Here is a 22,032-nt window from a genome sequence, read left to right as displayed (position 1 = left end):
GAAATGTATATTTAAAAAAAAAATAATAATAATGTTAAAATTAATTTATCTTTTACTGAAAAAATTCTAATAAAGAGAATATTTTTACTAAACAATAATAAAAAAATATAAAAGTGACCTTTTAGAACTTTATTTAATATTGTGAATTAAACGTTTTGATAGTGTTTTTCCTGCCTTGTATTTAAAATCTTTAACTTTGTGACCTACTTTTATATGTCTATCTTCAGGGCAGAGCAAGTGATTTGAATTTCTGTTCTCTGGTGTATTAAGGCTTGACTCATATTATACCAGGCCGTTTGTGCAAAATTCAATTAGTGTTTTTCTTTTTTCCTTGCTCGCGCCTTAACACATTGTTCCTCGCAGGAACATGGTGTAAATGGAACTTGAATGCCATCAAATCCCAGGATAGAGACTCTTGAAGTGACTCTGAAGTTTTCTGATGCTATATTTACCCTGTTCTTGTTCTGCAGTATATAGTGCCATAGGCAAAACATGCTTGCTTCACTTAAAAACACTACAGATAGAAGAACAGAGAGTATTAATGTTCAGGATTGCAAGGTCTTTGTTCTGGTTCACTCAGGCTGTGTACGGGAACAGATGGACCATTAGTGCACTCAGGCTTTACATCTGCACCTCCACCTCGAGCCTGGACTAAAAATAGTAAGTGTGTTGAATGTGATGTCACAGAATATATGACCAGAGAAAGACAGAATACAACCACATGCACAGTCACAATAAACACAAGCATTATGCAGTTTTTTAAAGGGATAATTCACTCAAAAATTAAAATTTTGCCATCATTTATTGACCATTTTATTGTTACAAACCAGTTTCAATTTTTAGTTCAGTAAAACACAAAAGAAAATATTTTGAAAATGTTGGAAACTTCTAACCATTGACTAGTTACAGATTTTTCAACTTTCTTTTAAATATCTTCTTTTGTGTTAAACAGAACAACAACAAAAACCTCCAATTGGTTCAAAACAAATCAATGGTGAATAAATGATGGCAGATTTTTCAGTTTTGAGTGAACTATCTCTTTAAGACATTTTGAAACTGCAATGCTCCCAAGCACCACTTGTTGGCAGCACTGCCAATGGCCGGTTTTTTACACCCCTCCTCGCTCTTTTTCCTTTTGTCCTTGATTTCTCTCCTCTCCTTAGCTGACATGTTTTTCATCTGTAGTGTTTTTTAAATTTCTCTCATCTAGTCTCCTTCACTTCCAGACATGTCTGTGTTTTGTCTTTTTTTGTTATTCTCTGAATCTTCCTCTTCATGTATGTCTGACCCAAATCTGACATCTGCTTCAACAGCTTTGGCCGCGTGACAGATTCATCACACTGCCAGAAAATGGTTCACCTTGGCAGCCAGGCAAAGACATATGCATAGAAGCACTGTGATTTTTCCTCTCAAATCTCTCCACCAAACATTGTTAATAATGCTAGTTTGTTGTCTTTGTTCGTCTCTTTTACTCTCGCCGGTATGGCCTATTGAGGGTTAAAAACCACCAACCCCACCCTTTTAGAAAGTCTCTGTGACCTAAATAATACAAAATGGCAGCTTACACAGCATCATATATGAGAATGTATCTCACCCCACCCTTTCTTATTTTTCATCTCTTCTAATCATATTCTGCCTCCAGCCTTTCATTACAGCAAAGATATGTTGTGATGTGCTTTACATGTTATGCTTTATTTTCCTGTGTAGCATGTCCAAGTGAGTGTTTCCATATAGATGGATGTACAAGGATGCTGTCAGCAGATTTGAACTCCTGTGGTCTCTGTTGGGAGCATGGTGTTAACAGCAGGCACATTCGCTTTGTGTGGGTGTGCAGTTCTGGTGTGTGATCAGTGTGTCTCACCGTGTGTTTCGCTGCAGGGATGAACTCCGCTAATCCTTCGTCTCCGAGTTTAACACAGATCAGATCAGCAGTTTGGGTTATTTGTGTTTTACAGCACGTGAGGTTAGGAGTTCAGTCTCACAATGGCTAAATGTGTGTCATGGAGTTTCAGCATTAGCACAAATAACTTCATATTTTGTTTTATTTATTGGTTGGTAAGGTTGTCTCTTTTTGATTAAAAAAACAAGAAAATGTACATGTAGGCAGCTTTTGAAAATGCAAAGACCTACTAAGGAGGTACTTTAATCAAGTAATACTTGTATTCCATATAGTATGTGAAAGTATAAGTATCCAGATCCTCATTATGATAATTGCTTTTTGAATTCTGTTGTATACTTCTTCTGTCCTATGTTTTTCACCTTCTCTGGGGAAGTATGTGACTTCAGATCTCTAGAAGCAATGTCTTATCTATTTTGCCTGAATGGCTATTTTTGATAAGTGATAGAATATTTTGCATAATGTAGCGTTATTCGAGTTGTGCTAGTCTAACTCTATAACAAACTTTTCAAAAGAAAAGACTCATTCAAACTGTATTTTCTGTCCTAAATTCCAACTTCAGCCGATTTTACATCTAGTAACTATGTCTTGTCTGTATCTGTTTTATTTCTGCCTGGATTGTCATTTTTAAGCCAATATCTCTAGGACTTGCGCTTGAAATAAAGACTGCTACTTAAACTGTATTTTATGCAATATAAATCTCCCAGAAAATTTGGAATGTTTCATGTGACATATGAAACATGGCCAGAGCTGTGGATTTCATCAGTGAAATGTCCCACATACTACTGCAATGCCTATAGTCATACCTGTCAACATTGGGATGTGAAAATAAGGGTTCGACGGTATGGGTTGCATATATTATTGCCACCCTTTATAGAAAGATTGAAGTTACAGGAGAAATACAGGAAAATACCCTTACGAGATGATCGCAGAAAAAACGGGAGGGTTGACAGGTGTAGTTGAAGTGAGCTGTCTGGAATGCGGCATAATATTTAGCATAATTTTCCCTATCTGGCTGGAGACTTGCACATGCACGCTCAGACATGCACTGTCAGGAGTCATAGATATAGATGTGACCTACGCTATTTTTGTCTTTTGGAAGGAATGCGTCAATAGAGCCACCATTTTAGAACAGGGTAGTGCTCCTTTGAAATGAATGTGGGACCTAGATCTAGTGGAAGACTTGCCATCCAGAGCTATAGATATGTAAGCATTTATACATATAGCTATGATCGGGAGTTTTCACAGTTATCAGTATGCAAATATTTTTTTAAATTACGAAATTTGTAATTTGACATCACTTTTCTAAATTAATGGATAATTTTAATTCTAATGGAGAGAGCGATTTGTTCGTGAATCTCTGTTATAAACGACTCATGTGAACCATCAATATCCCTGCGTCTGTACATATGCACCTTTCTGGTCTAAATGGTAAAAGATTTGTAATATTCAATAATCTAGTTTGGATAGTATGCACACTGAGGCGCAGGCACTGTTATGTTATCAGGCAATCTTATAGGTTACTTCAAAACCTGTCCGTTACTTCACTTAGATGACAATATAAGTTTCTGGCATTGCAGCGTCTGTTGTCATATTTCATTTACCTTGTTTTCTGATTTTATTTACCAAAACTAGAATAAGCCTAGAATTTAGTGCAAGTTGGTGCTACTTTGCCTTAGTCAGTCCAGTAAGTGACTGTTTTATCATCAATAACTTGTTTAGCACAAAAGTTTGTAAGATATAAAAACACAAAAAAATCTTACCTATGAAATGTTCTGCCTTTATACTTTGATTTCTTTGTTTGCCCGTTACTACACCCGTATACGCAGTGCTAAAGTCCAGAATCTTCAGATTGGCTTAAGTCTATACAAGTGCATCTGAATGATATTTGTCTTGGTAGCACTGTACAAATGTGGAAGCACTTTAGACGCATGATCAGAGCCTGTATGCGATATCTAGTTTATTTACCTTATTCATCATGTGCGAGCGGGCGCAGCCATTTAAATCTTTTTGGCTCAAGACTTCCGGTCCCATTCACTACCATACATATTTAGACGTTAAAAACAGCTCGTTATGCTGCTTGATGTTGCAAACTCATATTTTCTTATTATATTATTCAGCTTTATCTGTATAGCCATGAACAAGCTTGTTTGTAGAGCAAGTAGTTAGACCGTTTTCTGTTGTTTATTATTCCTAGTCATTTCTCCCATACCTGAATGGGACATTCTAAAACAACCACAAAAACGAGCACACTTCCGCATTGCAGAATAAGGACATTCCCGAGAATGTAGTAGTGCACTGATTTTAATACAAGAAAGAAACATACAAAACAATGCCAGAGGTGCACAAAAATATGAAAACCATAATAAAATTATGTAGAAGTACAAAAACTCAAAAGGTAAAACAAAATAAAATAACAAATAGAAATAAAAAATACAAATAATGTCAGGCTAACTCACAATTACCTAATAAGTATCAAACAAATACACAGTTTAACAGCTTTTTTGTTTGCACTCTCCTTAATGGTATTTATAAATATCTAGTTCTTTAAGCACCACTTAAATAAAGAGGTTTCTGATTGCTAAATTTACATATATGGATATGAAACTTGGTATGTATAATCAAAATATTAACAATTTCTTATCATAGTTAAAAAAAAAAAAAAAAAACATTCATACAGCAATAGTGCACTTGCATTCGGTCTGCCCTTCTTTCCCCGACGGGATCCGATCCGATCCGTCACATGGGTGACATTAACCAATAGGAGCACAGAATCTCTTCCGTACACAGCTTTTAAAATGGCAAAGCAAAATAGGTGGCTGTAAGGTGAATATTTGAAATGGAAGACTGCAGTGTGGAAATATAGCAACAGGACACCTGCCTCTATGATCTGCCATGATAGAATAAACAGATAAACATTGGTGATCGATAGCAGATGAGCAGTCTGGTGAGTAACGTTTACTTACTCGATTAAGCATGTAATGTCAAACTAACAAATCACTGAGTATGTTCTCATATTAAATTTGAACGTATATTTAAAGGTAACAGGTGGAAACGTATAGTTTCGTTTTCACGATAAATAAAGTTTGCTAGCGTGAGAGTGCAGGGCTGATTTGTTTACATCCGTTGCTGGGAAACCTCCAAAAGCGCGCGCCTTTTGCTGTCATTGAATGAATTTATTTATCTAAAAGTTTTGTATTAGTTCAGAAAGCACAAATGTACAGATATTTATAAAGGAAATTTCCGACAACAATTGACAATTATGTATGTAAAGGTCTGTAACATTCTCGGTTAATACAGAACTCGCGTCGTTAAAGAAAAAAAAAAAAGAATTGATCAGCAACGTTAGTCTGGCATATTTGGTACCCATGACACGTCAAAATGTTATCTTTACAAATTCACATGACCTGACACAGTCAATGTAGTAATAAACAATAGAAGTCGTGGAGTATGAGAGGCTTTGTCTACTCCTTTTTAGATGCACAGAGTTAAAGATAAACTATTTTTTCTCGGTTTTAATGAATGAATGATTAATTTAATGCATGAATTGTAATAATAGTAAGGGAAATTAAAATCTGTGAATCTAAAGGTATTTTTAAAAGTTTATTTTATGTTTCATTTGTTTGCCGCTGTCTGGTCTCAAAATGTCATAGTAATCATTTCTGAAGTTTTACTTTCAGAAACAGGTTAGTCAGTCAGATCACTTGCTCCTCACAGACTCAAAGTGAATGGCATGTTAATTTATTAGGCTTCACTCAATAATAAAGGTACAAAAGCTGCACTTCAGGGATACCTTTTTATAAGGTCCATGTTTGAATCTAAAGGCTTCATACTGGTATCTGGAAAATGCATACTAACAAGAAAATTTTATACATATTTGTGCCTACAGTATGATTAATACATAAAAAGTACAAAGGTGTCCCTTTTAAAAATAAACTGCTACATTTAGAGTGTTTATATGTGAGAATGCGATGTGGTTCTAAAACTAATGTAATATAGATTCGCACAGTTTTTCCTGCATAGAGATATACTTGCACGAGGCAGCCACTTCCATCAAATTTTGTTTTTCCTCTGCCTATTGAAAAAAAATCAGGCAGGCAGTCACGGCTACCAACAGAACCCAAGAGATGCTCAAGCACTGGTTATGTATTTAATTACATTTAATATAAACCGTTTTAAATAAGAATGTTGTATTTGATAAGAATAGAAAATAATGCAAAAAATTATCATTGTGTCACCACCAACCACTCAGGAAAAATCCTGGATTAGTGATTTATTTCATACAAAACCCATTTTAGACCAATTAATAATTTCTTTGTGCTTTAGGAAGGGTTGTAGTTGTTTGATATTATGATTTGATATGGGTGGCTTTTTCATTAAGCCACTCCTTTAGAAAACATAACGGTTCATTACATGCCTGGGGTCAGAGCCAGATCAGACTGTCTCCTCTAAACTGCCGGTCCACTGCTTGATCGCATTATTCTGCCTGAGGGCACAGACAGCCAATCAGCTTTGAGAATTAGATGTTGCAGCTAACTGATTGGAGGTGGTGGATGGGAGTCTCCAGGTAAAACAACTCACCCTTGTTAGAAAAACAACATCCCTACCACAGTTGTCTCTTCCTTTGTTGAAGTCAGCAACATAGACAATTGGGATAGGTAGGTAGGTAGATAGATAGATAGATAGATAGATAGATAGATAGATAGATAGATAGATAGATAGATAGATAGATAGATAGATAGATAGATAGATAGATAGATAGATAGATAGATAGTATTTGATCTTTTAAGATAAGCGTAGAAAGTCTAAAGTGACGTTGTCAGCCCTGTTAATTTACAGTCACCCTCATTAGCCTTTATGAGAGCAATGTCAAACATACGCTGCAGATTACATGGCTGTGTGTAAAGTGTGTACAGTGTGGAATCACACTTCCATGGCTGTTTAGAGCAGAACCAGAGAGAGAAGCATCTTATCTCATCACCCTGCCATTCATCTGTCAGTCTGTCACAACTCAATTAGCTTCAGGCTAACCCTGCAAAATGGCGTCCGTCACCTCATCATCACCTCTTGTTTGCTTTGGAATATGGAGATGCCTTGGTATGTGATCATGGCATTTCTTTATATATTAACTACCAATTGATTACTCTTAATGATCTTGGTTGATTTTATTATTAAATAGATTTGATTATTTTATATATTTTGATCTATGAGAATGAAAAAGCATTACGTTCTTTGTTAGCAACAACTTGTACTGAACGTTACGTTATGACAGGTTTTCCACAAACTGAGGGCTTGTGAGTAAAGAACATGTGTACCGTGACTCGTAATGACTTGTAAAGCAAAAGAGTAGGACCAACAATTTTGCTTAATACCTCAGTATACTTTCAAGTGCCCTGATTGTGACATGCAGTATAATTAGGCACATTATTTAGAAACGTAGAATAATCATTAAATATCAGTATTATTATTGCATATGATAAGACATCTATTGGCATTAATTTTAAATAAATGTAACACAAACACATTTTGATGCATAAGGTCACACTAAAAGAATATGTTTCAACAATATAAGTATATAAGTTGAAAATTAGGTCAAACTATTTGGACATTTCCTGTTGTCTAGTGTTAATTTCGTGGACTGAAAATTTTCGTCATAATTCGACAAAAACGAGACAGTAACTATATAAAAATTAAGTGTTGATGATGACAACTATAATAAAAATATACTGACATTTTCGTTGACTAATAAAAAGAGTCGAGAATGTGATTAAGGGACGTATTTTTGGAAAAAAATCCAGTCAGAATGAATCTTGGTGTGTGATGCATGACACACATTTGAAAAGTAACTGGTCCACAGTAGATGCGGGATGCGATTGCAATATTATCCATAGGGGCATCTGTCTGATTAAACTATAATGAAATGGCAACAGCTGAGAGAAAAAGAAGATTCACTTTTGATGCCAAGACAAAATAACCGTAAATCTTATGGCAAGGAAAAAGCTGCTAAAAACAACAAATCTAAAGCGACATCAGCATGCCAAGGAATCATCCCAAAATTCATGCAAAGGTAAACTTTTTTTATTTACCCGTGTAAACCGAAATAGTATAGCCTTTCGCTGACCTTAAGAGAATTGACTCTGTTAGATTGTACATATAAAGTTGTACAAAAGTCTTAAATTCAACAAGTCTTTAAATCTTTAATGTAAGTCTTTAAATTTTAATGAGACTGTTTTATGTAATTTTTAGTTAGAAAATTTTGTTTAAAAAAAAGTATACAATATTTTAATTAAGTTACACTTAGAGGGCGACGCAGTGCCGCAGTAGGTAGTGCTGATGCCTCACAGCAAGAAGGTCGCTGGTTTGAGCCTTGTCTGGGTCAGTTGGCATTTTTTGTGGAGTTTGCATGTTCTCCCTGCATTTGCGTGGGTTTCCTCCAGTGCTACGGTTTTCCCCACAGTCCAAAATTGTCCGAGTGTGAATGAGTGTGTATCGATGTTTCCCAGAGATAGGTTGCAGCTGGATAGGGTATCCTCTGCGTAAAACATATGCTGGATAAGTGAGTGGTTCATTCTGCTTGTGCGACTCCAGATTAATAAAGGGACTGAGCTGAAAAGAAAATGAATGAATGAAGTTACACTTAAATCAAACAAAATATATTTTAGTCAACTAAGTCTAGATTTAGTTGATTAAAATCGAATTAAATTTAGTCGACTTAAACTAAAATGATTCAGAAGGCTAAAATAATTGGATTTTAGACAAAAGACTAAGATTAAAAATCTAAATTTGCTGTCAAAATTAACACTGCTGTTGTCAAATGTTAGTGAAACAACTTCAAAGTTATGAAACTGCTATAACCTGAGTCATCCAATAAATTACCATAAAGACCAGGAGGTTGAATGTCAATGCAGAAATACCCTCCCAAAATGTATGTTATTAGTTTTGTAAGTATGATATTAATGTCCAGTTCTTTTGAGAGATCTGTATTAAGATTGAAAATTAATTATTGGTTATGTGAGCAGAGCTTTTCCAAGAATAGGTGATATTCCTTGATTCTCTTTAATGTATGTTGAGTAAGGATTCACATCCATACCTCCTACATGTAATTTATGTGTGATACTCTCCAGGGAGAAAGACAACACCCAGTTTTGGCTAATCGAATGTGAGAGGGTGTGTGGCTGAGTGTTGAGAATGTAGGGCAATTTTCATGGTCATAGTCTGAGTTGATGTGATTGATATGATGGCCACTGTGTGAGGTCACACTTCCACTTCCACACAGTCCTCTCAAAGCTTCAGGCTGTGTGTATTTATATGATCAACACCCATGAATATGTGTTACTGTACTAATGTCTGGCTGATTGACAGAACTAGAGTACTTTATATTATTGTGTCTTTTTCTCTGTCGGCTTGTTATGATGATGAAATTAAACTAGTCAGTAGCTCAACCCATAATCAGGCTATATAGAAATATTGGTGGGGAGATGCTGCACAAACAACACTTTTCTCTAGTGTCCGACTGATTGACTGAATCTGCCTCTTAAGCCCTTCCCACACTCGCCCCCTCACCCACTCACAGCTGTTTATGGCACCATTAGAAAGCCACACACTACAGCACATGCATGCAAAACAGTCTGATAATCACAGTGTTATAAATGTTTAGCATATATCCTACGCACAAACAATTGTATGACATTTTAAGACTGGATTTGATCAAGTGATTTTTACCAGATTTCGTATTGGACATACAAGGTTAACCCACACCTTTTTACTTAAAGATGAAGACCCCACTTAATGTTTGTTCTGCACAACTCCCCTTACTGTAAAACACATTTTACTAGACTATCCTGCTTTTAATGATTCCAGAAGACTTTTTTATGAAATTAACATTTTTAGCAAAGTGACACCAAAAAAATCTTATTTAACTTGTGTATTCATTTGTTTGTTGTTCTTAATTGTTTATTTATTATTAAAATGTTCTTGCCATAAAATAGTGTTGGTTGCTGACATGGCAATAAATAAAAAATACATTATCCTACGCTCTCAGAAAAAAATGTTGAACCAAAGCAGGTAGAAATACTTGTTACTGGGGCAGTACCTTTTTATGGAACAGAATTGTACCTTAAGACAAAGAAACAAATCTGTACCATTGCAGTTTGTACCTTTAAGGGCATGATTTGTACCATAGGAAACCAAAATTTACCTTACAATACAATAATATTGTACCTTTATCAAAGGCATGAAGATACAACCACAGTGACACTTTAGACACTTTATATCCTAACAGTGTCAAATGTGTTCCTTTAAGAACTATTAAAAGGCATTTTGCTATATCCAAAATGTATCAATTTATTTTCAGTAAATATAAAACATCAAATACATTTTTATACAATGTTTCAGTTTACAAAAACGTTTATTTTTGTATGAATACACATTTTCAGCTTAAAATACTTTAACATAAATAAAAAGATGTATTTTTTTTCTAAACAGTTCACACTTTTCACAAAAATGTTAGAGAAATACGTTCTCCTATGTACAATATAAAACTTTTTCTCCAAATTTCAAACAATACCGTTGTAATCAGTTCTTTTAATTTAATTTACTTATATATATATATATATATATATATATATATATATATATATATATATATATATATATATATATATAAATGAGCAATAATTCCAGCGTTATGGATGTGACATTTGCAGTAAAAATTCAAAACATAAATTTACAGACAAAGTATATGTCAACTTTGTATTGCAACATTTGTTCATATTTTCCAAAACAACTAACCAAAGAGTTCTTGGATCATAAGAATATCAATTTGTAAACAACTTTCAGGTTTAAATAGCGGAAATAAGCATGCATTATGGGTGTGATGAAAAAAGTCTGTGAGTTTACAGTATAAGACATACTTCGTAGAATTATCTGAATTAAATCGCACAACCCAAAAGAAACAATGGTTATCTAAAGAAAAAAAGCCGGCTCTCTGTAGAACAAACAAGATTGATTTTATTTTGTTTGGCAGTTTTGCATTTATGTAGAAAATCTTTCATTATGGATGTGCAGAGATTGACAGAGACATTTTTAAGTATTTTTAGAGTAGTGTAAAATACAAGCCTGCACAAAAAACATATAAATTATATATATATATATATATATATATATATATATATATATATATATATATATATATATATATATATATATAGAGAGAGAGAGAGAGAGAGAGAGAGAGAGAGAGAGAAATTAAAAGATAATACAATTACATTCAAGCTAAATATTTTAAAAAAATTACAACCTACAAAATTTCAACAAAATTTTTAAATTTTTTTTGCTTCTCTCGATTTTTTCCCCTTTTTTAAAATTTGTTTTTAATATTTTTCTATAACATATAAATTTGAGTATACTAGTTTTTGAGTTGTTATCGAAAGTTATTTTGTTAGATAACTACTGAAGCCAGATTTAAAAGTCAGATTTAATAACTAATCTAATGTATATGCACAAATATAATATTGTATAGTTTCCTATTAAAAATATTGATGTAAAAAAAAGATCTGTGAGGGGTGTACTTATATATGCTGAGCACTGTATATAGTAATTATATATATTAAATTAACCACAAAATTATTACACATTCAGATTTAATGAATACGCTAATATACTGCTAACTATGTAACACTATTAAAGTGAGTTTTATCAACTGAATAATAGTCAATTAGAGATTGAATTGCAAATGGTTAATAGAAAATATGAACAATTGCATCCTTTATTCAGAGTACAAAAATAACACTGCTGTCTTATTGCAGGCCATTTCCTCCTTCCTCTGTTCACCCTACAAAATGTCGTCATCCCTTCTTTGTCTGTTGCCATGGTTACCTTGCTCCTTGTTCATGATGAGGTTCCTTTCCCCCAGCCTGTGTGTTCATCTGTGAGTTTGTGTGTGTATGTGTTTGCGTGTGCATGTGTGTGCTTGCTCCAGGCATCTCACCATGTGTGCCATCATACACACTTTAATACCTGCTAGCATGAACAAACAAAAGATTTCAAATTAAAGTCTGCAAGAAAATGGTGAAGGAATAAGAACAGAAGGACTAAAGGGGGATGGGATGGGGCAGATTGACAGTAATCTTCTTACATTGATGCCACCCCGTGCGCTGCTTTAAACATGACCGTTTTGGCAGGGAGCTAAAAGAAAGGCGATACTTGATAGACTTAGTGGGCTGTGTATGATTATTTTCAGTACATTTCCTACTCCACTGACCTGCAAAAAGCTCCCAGCTGCTGCACAGGTGGGTTAAGGTCGGACTTTAAGCCTGCGGTAGTGAAATGCATTCTGGCACGGAGGTTTAGGGATGCGAGGTTGCTATGGAAACGGACACGGAGGATGGATGTGGGGGACAGACCTTTTTTATACACCCACACACTGCGGTCTATGAATATTATATAGGACAAGAATCCGCTCCACTGACAAGAATCTATAAATATAGACAGGCTTTGAGAGAAACGATGTAAAGCAGAAAAAGGGAGTAAGAAGAGAGAGAGTGAGAAAAAGATTTAGGAAAGGAGGAAGGTGCTGCTGGGGGTTTGTGGGAAAAGCTGACGTCATGTTGCATCTCTTTGGTAAGCATTAAGTGGGGCAATGAGACACTGCAGGCAGGAACGCTGTTTTGTTCATGCACCTGTCAGTTTTGAGATTTTGGGCTTTACATAAAGTGTTTAGCAGACAAAAAACTGACTTCATTCACTGTTTAAAATGTTTATGCTACAATCATATGCAAATTTGCACATTTTAATGTCACATTTGCATATTTTTGAAAACTTATAATACATAATAAAACCCACCAGTCAACTTTATCAAATGAAATGAGTGTAGTTAAAGTTAATTCTACTCATTTGAAAAGAGTTTGGAACTCAGTTTTGAAGGTAATGCTTAAATAGAGTAAGCTCACAGTACTCATATGGATTAGTTGTTTAAGTCAAAAGTTTCGTAGCAAACTGTTCCCTCAAACGGTTTAAGTTGCCTTAACTTATTGGGTTATTGACAGTACTCAGTTCTCAGTACTCAGACAGTACTCAGAGTTCTCTTAATTAATTGGATTTTACTGTGCTCAAATTGCTTTGTTTACTCAAATAGATTAAGTTCTCACAGTACTCATTAGGATTAGTTTTTGAACTTAAATGGTTTGTTGCAAACAGTTACCTTTACTTTTTGTTCAGAGTACATTTTTTCGCAATTCTTAATGTAATCAATCAACTAGAAAAGCATGATGATCATCATTAGTTATGTTTTAACTTCATTCATCTGCATTGTCTTGCCTGAAGCATTGCTTTTCTTAGAAGGCTTTATTAATATTTCATACTCTTTGCAATCTGCTGCAAGCCTAAAGGAAGAAAATTAAAGTTGTCTGTATGCTATTTTAATTTAGACTTGTATGTCAGTATTTAAGACTGAGAGTGACATGTAGAACTTGATTTGTGCGTGTTACAAAAGCATAGAATTGACATGTTCGGAGGGGACGTGTCCCTACCACTATCCACCAATTACTAAAATGTCCCCACCAAAAATTGATTCACCTTCAATATAAAGTAATGCTCCATCAACCTCTGGTATCCTGGATGTGAAGAAAGTGTTAAATTATGTTGCCTTCTTGGGTTTTCCCTCCCCCCAAAAAACATAAGGACAGTGTGATTGACTGTGCCTTTTTTGCTGTCAAGTGACTGACAGCTGTAGTTATGTTTGGATTTGAGAAGCATCAAAACAAGTACATTTTCAGTCTTTCTTCACTGTGCAAAATGTAGACATAAGGAGCTACTTTTCAAAGTAAAGTGTCACTTAAAGTCAAGTGCAATTGTCGTTTACCATAACATTATTCAAGGCTATGCAATTAATCGAAATTCAGTTTAGATTTTAGTCTAAATGATTACGAAAAACAATCAAATAAAATGGTTAATTTGTGTCACATGCCTCTTTGTGTCTTGTTGACTTTTGCTGCATGGGACATGCTTCATTAATTGTTATTTGTATTACTAAGTGCTTAAAGCCTTTATTTTTTTAAGAGCATGAAAAAGAATTTGTGCTGTTTTATGCATGCGCTCCGTATGTCCCCACCAATGTCAAGAGCAAATCTACACCCTTTGCGTGCTAACATTAATATATATACACTATAACATTTCCTTTTAAATTAGATATTACCACAACCCTCATGTTGAGATGAAGAGAGACTGTCTGTGCATTTTTTAGGGTCTCAGGATGTCGTTTTTAGATGCCTAAAATCCCTGTGTTAGTGGGAGGGCTTGGCTGACGATCTTGTTTCCATGACAACGGCAGCTGCAGTGGGTGCTTTTTTTTATTGAGGCTGTCGACTCTATATTCGCTGTGTCTGAGGAGAATGGGAGGAGGAAGGGAATGAAGGGGTGGGGTGCGGGTGCTCTTCGCCTGGCAGATGGAGTCCTTTCATTCCAGCTCGCATTTTCTTACTCATTGGCTTCAATGTTATGCCAAGCAAAAAGAAGCTACAAATCAAGTCCATCAAACACCAAACTCAAGGTTGTGAGGCTTTAATACAGATACTCTTAAAAATAAAGATGTAATGTGATATCAAGTAGAATCAAACAATGGTTTTCACCATGGAATAATATTTTTCTTTGGTTCCCTAATGAAACTCTTGTGCAGTTCTTCAAATAATAATTTTTACATAGTGTGGAGAACATTTGCGTGATCTAAAGATCTTGTTTATACTGTAATATAAACACTTTGTTAAATATAAAGGTTCCGTGGATGTAAAAGCTTCATAGAACGATAAATGCAGATTTTATTTATAGTTATTAATAGTTTTATTGATTCTTAAGTGAATGACAGAATAGTATACAGTATCTCTGTATAGAATTGACATTTCATTCCCATTAAAAAACACATTCCAAACTAGTCCCCAACTAAGGGCTTGAAGTTCATTCATTCATTCATTTTCTTGTCGGCTTAGTCCCTTTATTAATCCGGGGTCTCCACGGCGGAATAAACTGCCAACTTATCCAGCAAGTTTTTTACGCAGCGGATGCCCTTCCAACCGCAACCCATCTCTGGGAAACATCCACACACACATTCACACACACTCATACAATACAAACAATTTAGCCTACCCAATTCACCTGTACCACAATTCACCTGTACCACACGTCTTTGGACTGTGGGGGAAACCAGAGCACTCGGATTAAACCCACACGAACACAGGGAGAACATGCAAACTCCACACAGAAACGCCAACCAGCGACCTTCTTGCTGTGAGGCGACAGCACTGCCTACTGCGCCACTGCTTCGCCCAGGGCTTGAAGTCACATATTAAATACATTGAAACTTTATGTTGAGTTGAATGAATAAAATCAGTTCTTAGTAACCCATCAAGTTAACATTGTCACAGTCAGGGTATTTCTTTTGCATTGTATCCCTTGACTCATTTCCAAACAGCTTAAGTTCTTGAACTATTTTTATAATGTAAATTGCCCGTATGCTTATAAGACTTTTTTTTTTTGATATGCAGCCACACCGGGGTGCATTTTCCAAACAACAACTTAACTTATGTCTGGAGTACCAAAGTGTGATGCATTGTTTGGGAATCAAACAATTCAGTGACGTGTTTAACCCTGTCAGAGATCCATAATTTGAACCATGCTGAGTAAAATGTAAAACTTCTGTAATTACACTCCTCAAAGAGGTGGAGTACCCACAACTACAAAAAATTTATCTAATTGTTTCACTCACACACACACAAACACAGACACTATATAAGGATATAAATTCATTCATTCAGTAATTCCTTCATTCATTAATTTAATATAAATGTGAGTTATAATTGTAATAAACATTTAACTTTGCTAAGTCATTTATTTTCTTTTACAAATATGAGAATTAATGAAAATTTGTGCTATTGTGAACTAAACATGTTTCATGTAGCCTAATCTCATATACAAATCAGATATCAGTGTTTATATATTGTAGTTAATATTTTTTTTTACATGCACAATATATTTTTGACATTGCATTTACGTACAACCTTGGCTGGGTCGATTAGCGTTTCTGTGTAGAGTTTGCATGTTCTCTCCGTGTTCGCGTGGGTTTCCTCCTGGTGCTCTGATTTTCCCTATACAGTCCAAAGACATGCGCTACAGGTAGGCTAAATTGTCCGTAGTGTATGACTGTGAATGAGTGTGTATGGATGTTTCCCAGAGATGGGTTGCAGATGGAAGGACATCCGTTGCATAAAACATGTGCTGGATGAGTTGGCGGTTCATTCCGCTGTGGCGAACCCAGATTAATAAAGGGACTAAACTGAAAATAAAATTTATGAATGAATGTTTTCCAAAGCTTTGGAAATGTCACAGATTTTTCCTAACTTTGGAGCACATTACATAAAATGTGAGCGACACAACATTAATTGTTTTAAATCATTCAAAGTGGATGGGGAAGTGTTTGAAAGAAATAGGGCTAGGCATGGCATGATAACCGTTTTCAAGGTTTACTGTGGTTTGGAAAAGTCAAGGTTTTTATAATGCCAAAATTTTCTCCTATACTACTATATAATTTTCACTGGCCACTCCAAAAAAAGGGAAATTAATAGCTATTTTTTAGCCGCATATTTTAAATAATGTGTCAAAAATAAAGTCTGTGAATATAGAATTTCAATACTTAAAAACATGTTAATAAAAGTGTTATGTAAACAAAAAGAGCAGAGGAAAATGTGGAGGTATTTTATTGCGGTTCAAAGTTATTTAACAATAGGTGTCTGACTTGTCAAACTGACGGCAAACTGTGGAAAACATCACTTCATTTTTTGTTGCATTGTTCACACATAAATGTCTGCTTCAAAGACGTTAGAAACAGACATTTTCTTTTAGCCTTATAATTTGATGTTGCCGCCATGTTGCCTCCTCTTCGCTGTACTGGTTGTTACCAGGTGACGGAAAAAATTTGCATGCTCAAAACATCAAATCAGATAAGAGGAATTGAAAAGCAATATGGTGTTTACAACATCACAGAGAGGGCAGTGTTTCAAGACTTAATAGCACAAACTTAAAATGCACACAATTGACAAATAGTCGCAGACAAAATAAATGTTAGTGATAAGGCAGCACTGTCCCAATCGGGCCAGTAATAATTCTGTCTACTGTCCCAAGCGCCTCTTACGCTGGCCCTGGGCCACTGGGCAGTCCTTATTGTTGATTCCTGTATATTGTTCTTAAGTTATATGTAAGGTTATCTAAAAAAAAGTTTTTTTTTGCACAACAGTATATCCAGTAGAAAAGCTATTCAAAGATGCCGTATTAAATTATAGTGAAATCTGTGTTTTTGAAATTAATGAGGAAAGCAGAAGTCTCATTCATTGAATGAGATTCATTCACAGAAGATTCATGTGAATTATTTATCTTATTATTTACTGTTCCAAAATAAAATATGTTGTGTTCAAAGCACACAAGTTTGTGACGATATTTGTGAATGTTTGTTGGAACCGCTGCGCAATCGTCAATTAGGTTTGTGACAATGGAACTTGTGATCTTAGTTTGCAAACAATAGTTTTGGAAAACGCACCTTTGGCTTTAGTTCTGCTTCCTATAGCTGAAAGTAGAGTCACCCACCAATTTCCGATCTTATTTGTCTGCCAACCAATAAGCTGGATGAACCCAGGATTTTATAGAAATTCTTATTTTAAAGAGTGTGAACCAGTTCTTTTGAGGAATACATTATAACCCATTGACAGTGAGTAAATTAATTTTTTAAACTTTACATGACTTTAAACTATCAAACTGCTAGATATGAAAGACATTGCTGGTCAGCTGACCTATTGCAAGTAATTGTCTACAGTGTTTTAAAAGGAATTGACCTTTCCCTTATGGAATGACCAATGGCACTGTCTAATGGCAGCTGAAAAGACCATCTGCCCTGCCTAACGATGCTCCTGTTTGTGTGGGGCATTTACTGGCAAGTCCACGTGGTCTGCGGGCTCTGATCAATGACCTTGTTTATTCTGGTAAACAGGCAGCTCTGATTAAACAGACAAAACGAGGCCACTGAATGTTGCCAGACAGTTAAATCAGAGATGAACGTACACTGAACTTTTTGTGTTATCATGTCTCAAATCTCATCTCAAATGTTTTGTTAAATGGAAGTCTGGATGCCAAGTCAAATATACCTTAATATAATGTGTATGCCACCTCTTTATGAAATATTTATAAAAATAACTTGACATGTTAATGTCATTCCTAAAAATCCACATTTATTTTGGACCATGGATGCTGACATTGTTTTCAATGACAAAATTGCTCCATTGACTTCTATTGTATAGGCAGTATTGATGTTGATACAAAAATAATATGATTCCATTTTGTTCAGCTTTTGCTTGTCATTTTCAGATGAACAACAAAAAAGAGATGTGATTTATGTCTTCACTGCTTTCCCAGTCTAAAAGTTTTGAAGACTTTTAAGGTCCCGCAAAATTACAATAAAGTTTTAAGGATATCTATAAGCTCATGTGCTCCAAAACAAGGCCAAAATTTGCATTTAGAAGATTTGTCATTTCCGCCTAAATGTGTGAACGATTTTCTTTCACTCTAATGTAAACACAATGTTTTTTCTACATATTTTTACAATGCCAAAGTAATTAGCAGTTCATTTCACATTGGTCAGGGACTAAGCCAAAGGATAGTTAGTGGTGTCTTGATTTCCTGGATTCCCTTTAAAGTTAACACAAAAAAACACAACTTGGTTGAATTTAAACATCTGTGAAAGAAATCCCATATATATCAGTTTCCTAGATCTGTGAAACAGTGTTTTTTGCAGATGGCGAGAACCCAATTCAAGCCCAGCTCAACCACTCTTGCCTTGAGCAGGAATTATTTAATTTCGGGATTGTTCATTTCATATTGCTCACTGATTATTTTGTTATGTATAAGTGGTAAATAACATAAATAAATATATAAATTACAAACTAAACAGTTCATATGCACAGAATAATATAATAATGCACTTAATGCAGAGTTTGGGAAACAACTTTAGAAGTTCTGCCATAGAATAACAAATAATCAGTAATAAATTAAAAGCTGATATCATGCCAATAAAATCTGTTAAGACATTTAAAATTGTTTTATGTCTACTAAAAAGTATAACCTGTACCAGGCCATCATTTTAGCTGCTTGACATGAAAGTTATTGGGGCACACTTTATTTTGATTGTCCATTTGTTGAATTTAAGCTGCATTGTATGCCAACTAATTCTCATTAGATTAGGAGTAGACTGTTAAGTTGGGGCTAGTGTAAGTTGACATGTACTTTCAAAGTTTCTTATAGTCAGTTAAATGTCTGTTGAAGGAGCAGTATCAACAAATATTAAGCGGACAGTCTACTAATACTCAAACAAACCATCAAATTAAGTGTTACCAGTTATTGCAACAACACCACTTTTTACCACAACACTCTAACAACACTACTTCCTGTAGGAAATATTAACTATATTTAACGATAAAGTGAACCATTGATCTGTTTATGAACAAATTCTCACTGAAAGACCTCACTGGAACTACTCAGCCACGCGTTCTGAAAGTAACAACACACCTTTAAATGTTCATCAGCAAATCAGACTTAAGTATTCAACAGCACTGAAGTATAAATTCTAATTGAATTTGTATTGTATTCCTAAGCAGATATGAAAAGATTTCTACTAATGTGTCTGAGTTTTCCTGTGTATAATATGTTGACTGCTCAGTCACTAGCCTTTTAAACAGTCCTGAGTGTGATTTTTTCGACTGGCTGATTGGCTGCATAATCTCCGTGGCACAGAGGAAATGCAGAGTTTAGCTCTCAAGCAGCTGCTGTCTTGGAAAGATGCCCGTCTGAAGCGCTGCATTAATGATATCATTCCCAGATAAGGCATTTTAGACAGATTATGTACACATAGCTTCCTGCATCTTTAAAGGCTTCAAGTGGATGACATATAAAATGAGGCTACACAGACTGTGCGTACACTCTAGAAAGTTAGCAGAAAGCCACATGCAAATAATAGCCATTTAAACATTAAAAGTGTGATTTTAAGAATTATAACATTTACCATTTTAACACATCACTGTTTATGAATTTCTTATCAGATTTAATACGATTTTTTCATCCTGTTTAAAGAAATACGACCTAAAAAGTCTGAATGTTGGATGTCTTAATAATAACTATTATTATTACTACTATTATTATATTTTTACCTCATTATTTTATTACTATCTCTATTTCAGTCCTGCATCTTTTCTCATGCTTTTTGCTGTGGTTTTGAACATTTTAAAGTGACATATTTACTGATTTATTTTTAAAGACAATTAGGCTTGCATATTTCATCCCATGATTAGTGAATTGTGTTTTGCTGCATCGTGTGCATTTCACCTGACTGATCGTGATTGCATGCTGCTGTTTTTCTCAGAATATCGCAGTCCTTCTCTCAATCACCAAGGCAACTGCTGCAGTTGTGTGAGCTGTCGGCCATTTCATGGAGGAAAGGAAAACGCTTTGCTGAGAGCAGGTCTGCTTTAATAAAATGGAGGGTTAAGCCTTTAAAGTAGCTCATCTAATTTAACCATGTTCTCGACTGTAGTCGATACAATCTATAATGTGATTGTGCAAGTGAATCTGAGAACGCATGACCTTCAGTTTATGGTGAGACATTGCAGGCAAAAATCATGCCTGTCAAATTTTTGATTTTGAGCTTTTCACAAAGTGCCTTTTCAGTCTAATAACTTAACAACTTAAATACACATTTAAGTCTTTTTTGTCACTTATAATCAATTCTTGTCTGTAGATTTAAATTGCAATAACATATTTAAATGCCTTTTTCTCAAAATGAGTTTTTTTTTACATACTTTAGCTGAACTTACATACCCACGTACTTTTTAGTTTTAATATTCATTAGGTTTTTACCTAAAGGGGCATCTTCATACATGATTTGACTGACTGTGCATGTTTAAATATGTTTAATAGAAAGAAATTCCCCAAATCCCCTTTGTTAAAACAATAAAACAAACCAAAACAATAAGACAAAATAATTCATATTTATTACCGCAAAGATTTTGAACATGACTTTATCCATTGTTCAGATTTTTGTGTTAGAAATATACACAAATTAGTGTAATTAATAACTCTTCATTTGCATATTTACATTTTTAGAAAAGGTAAAATGTTACTTTTTGTTACTATTTTATTTTATGCTACGATTTTATTTTACCCTGTTCACCTAGAGACAGCAGTCTGTTTTTGCACTAGTTGCATTGCTACACTCTCAGAAATACAGGTGCTGTCACTGGAGTAGTACTTTTTCGAAAGATACATATTTGTACCTGAAGGGTCTATAATCATACCTCAAAGATACATTTTAGGTACATTTGTATACTAATATATACCTTTGAGGTACCCCTGTGGACTCTATAGGTACAATTATATATCTTTTGAAAAGGCACTGCCCCAATGACAGCACCCATACCTTTATTAATGTGATAGTACAGTCATTTTATTTTAATATTGAAAATAACAATGTTTTCATTTGACAGGCATTTAGAGTATGATGCTGATACTGGCTTTTAGATAATAACTGGTGAGTCAGTTGTGATTTCAAAGCTGAAAATGAGAGCTGTAATTTTTCCCACAATTCATTTGAACAAAACTGCAATTAAACTAAATGTCCCTGAACGTATACGAATGGCTGATAGTTAATGTTTTTTTTCCAAGTAATCTCTAATGTCTTATGTTTAATTTCATATGAGCAGGTGTTTAGGATCTTGTTTGAGCTTTATAAGATTTTTGTCTTTTTATGCTATTTTCTGGACTTTTTCTAGCTATTTCCTAATAGTACAGCGAAGAGTTGTGTTTCTGTGTCATTGGGAACGCCTCCGCACACGTATGTCTCTGCTATTTGTGGATGCTGGAGAACAGGGCTGATGTCCTACTTATGAAATCTCTGCAGAGCTCTTGCTTTCTGACGCCAGCATTCTTATTCTCCGTTCTCAACTGAATTACTGAATCTTAAAATGGGTCATGAGCACTGAAGTTGCAGAGATGAACATTAGGCAGATAAATTAGAAAATCAAATTGCTCTAGGTACATGTATATGTGTGTGT

The 22,032-nt window shown here is 34.7% G+C and overlaps 2 long non-coding RNA genes across 17 annotated transcripts in view; both read left to right on the top strand.

Moving 5' to 3' along the window:
• Positions 1 to 22,032, top strand: part of LOC141376355 (uncharacterized) — a 974,232-nt gene that overhangs the window by 225,813 nt on the left and 726,387 nt on the right. The window lies entirely within an intron of this gene.
• The window catches only part of LOC141376356 (uncharacterized), a 259,480-nt gene continuing 242,115 nt past the window's right edge, over positions 4,668 to 22,032 (top strand). For all 14 annotated transcript variants that reach the window (XR_012386286.1, XR_012386283.1, XR_012386289.1 and 11 more), the window contains exons 1-2: positions 4,668 to 4,844; positions 20,346 to 20,444. This is a non-coding gene — a long non-coding RNA (uncharacterized lncRNA). The remainder of the gene's footprint in view (positions 4,845 to 20,345; positions 20,445 to 22,032) is intronic.

Source organism: Danio rerio, chromosome 10 (assembly GCF_049306965.1).
Source record: "Danio rerio strain Tuebingen ecotype United States chromosome 10, GRCz12tu, whole genome shotgun sequence".
Lineage (NCBI taxonomy): Eukaryota > Metazoa > Chordata > Actinopteri > Cypriniformes > Danionidae > Danio > Danio rerio.
The sequence above is the reverse complement of the archived record's forward strand: the minus strand, read 5'-3'. Positions and strand labels throughout refer to the sequence as shown.